This window comes from Schistocerca americana, unplaced genomic scaffold, assembly GCF_021461395.2.
Source record: "Schistocerca americana isolate TAMUIC-IGC-003095 unplaced genomic scaffold, iqSchAmer2.1 HiC_scaffold_1210, whole genome shotgun sequence".
Lineage (NCBI taxonomy): Eukaryota > Metazoa > Arthropoda > Insecta > Orthoptera > Acrididae > Schistocerca > Schistocerca americana.
The window spans coordinates 10001-12500 of record NW_025725276.1 but is presented as its reverse complement, the minus strand read 5'-3'; positions in this window follow the sequence as shown (position 1 = coordinate 12500).

Here is a 2500-nt window from a genome sequence, read left to right as displayed (position 1 = left end):
GAGGCCCGGGAGCGTGCTGTCGTGGCATTGCCGGCGGGAGACAACACGCGCCACCTACGGTGGCCGGCAGCTCCAACGCCAGCGCCACAGAAGGACAAAAGCCCCACTTGGGTGCCGAAGCGAACTCTCCCAGCACAGCGCACGCGCCAACACGTCCGCACAGCTGCGATACAATCCACCTGCGAGAACCGCAGAGGCGACCGAGCAGCAGACGGCGTCGCGGCGCCGAGCGCCGGGCGGCGGCGCATCCTCAGCGCACACAGTCCTCAATCGGACCAGCACACTGCAGATGTCCACCGCGCTTCGCACCGGGCCCGCGAGGACCTACTTTGGCCGCACGGCGCCGCGTGCAGGGTGCGCCGGCGCGCAGCTGCGCCGCCTGCCGCCTCCGTCGGCCGGCGCGCCTGCCACTGGCCGCCCCCACCAGCCGGCTGTAGCGCGTGCGCCCACGCACCGCGCGGCCAGCACGCCGGAAGGCCCCCCCTCACCGGCCGGGGACGGTCCCACCCAGCCACCGCCGCGTATCGCTTCACACCCACATGCCATTCACGTTCGTGGGCATGGTGGGTATCGCTGAAACAACCGGTTGGTAGCTCAACCGATCGTCGCCATCACTGATTCACCTCTAGCGAGAACAACCGCACCACAACGGTTTACCAGTTCTTCATTTGCGTAACGTCACCAGCAAACGTAGACGTCCATCGCCATTTGCAAATTCAACGATTGTTGCATGCCTGTGTCAGGTGTCACGACACACTATGTCTGCCCACATACACGCAACAACATGTGCACGCTTCGCGAACACGTGGAAGGTGGCCCCCGTACGTATGCGATGTCCATTGCGCGAACGACTGTCAACCGGCCTCTGTCGCATGTCGCAGATGTGGAACGCAGTGCACCATGCTATCACGGTGTGTGAGAAGAGACGACTACGTCTGACAACACGCGCCACTACATCAACAGACGGCTCATGCTGATCGCCATCCACGGCATACCATACTGCAATCCAGCTCTTATAGGGAGACGACACGTAGCTGAGTGCACAATATTTGGACCGTATGGTTCGCCGTTGTTGGCGCAGTCGTGGTACGGTCACACATGTACCACGATGTATCATTCAGTACATGAGGACCAATGTGCGGTACAGTGTGTGATTTGGACGTACAACATCAGCGGACAGTTGCCACAAGCCGTACCACAACGTAGGCTGTGCTTCGCCATGCGAATGCCAATGAACAACTGCGAAGGGCATTGAGCATGTACGTCCTGCCGCCATCCGCATTACAGTGTATAGCTGCAAGGTGTTTAACATGAAGCGATACTCTGGGGACCGGGCAGTGCGAGTAGCAAACTATATTGCGGGGGTTGCAGTTAGGCAACACTACACTAATTTAACGCGTCGTATGACAATTACAGAGCAGGTTAAGGCCCAACGTGTGTTGGGTTAAGGCCCAACGTGTGTTGGGTTAAGGCCCAACGTGTGTTGGGTTAAGGCCCAACGTGTGTTGGGTTAAGGCCCAACGTGTGTTGGGTTAAGGCCCAACGTGTGTTGGGTTAAGGCCCAACGTGTGTTGGGTTAAGGCCCAACGTGTGTTGGGTTAAGGCCCAACGTGTGTTGGGTTAAGGCCCAACGTGTGTTGGGTTAAGGCCCAACGTGTGTTGGGTTAAGGCCCAACGTGTGTTGGGTTAAGGCCCAACGTGTGTTGGGTTAAGGCCCAACGTGTGTTGGGTTAAGGCCCAACGTGTGTTGGGTTAAGGCCCAACGTGTGTTGGGTTAAGGCCCAACGTGTGTTGGGTTAAGGCCCAACGTGTGTTGGGTTAAGGCCCAACGTGTGTTGGGTTAAGGCCCAACGTGTGTTGGGTTAAGGCCCAACGTGTGTTGGGTTAAGGCCCAACGTGTGTTGGGTTAAGGCCCAACGTGTGTTGGGTTAAGGCGCAACATAGGTTAGGTTAAGGCGCAACATAGGTTAGGTTAAGGCGCAACATAGGTTAGGTTAAGGCGCAACATAGGTTAGGTTAAGGCGCAACATAGGTTAGGTTAAGGCGCAACATAGGTTAGGTTAAGGCGCAACATAGGTTAGGTTACGGCGCAACATAGGTTAGGTTAAGGCGCAACATAGGTTAGGTTAAGGCGCAACATAGGTTAGGTTACGGCGCAACATAGGTTAGGTTAAGGCGCAACATAGGTTAGGTTAAGGCGCAACATAGGTTAGGTTAAGGCGCAACATAGGTTAGGTTAAGGCGCAACATAGGTTAGGTTAAGGCGCAACATAGGTTAGGTTAAGGCGCAACATAGGTTAGGTTAAGGCGCAACATAGGTTAGGTTACGGCGCAACATAGGTTAGGTTAAGGCGCAACATAGGTTAGGTTAAGGCGCAACATAGGTTAGGTTAAGGCGCAACATAGGTTAGGTTACGGCGCAACATAGGTTAGGTTACGGCGCAACATAGGTTAGGTTACGGCGCAACATAGGTTAGGTTAAGGCGCAACATAGGTTAGG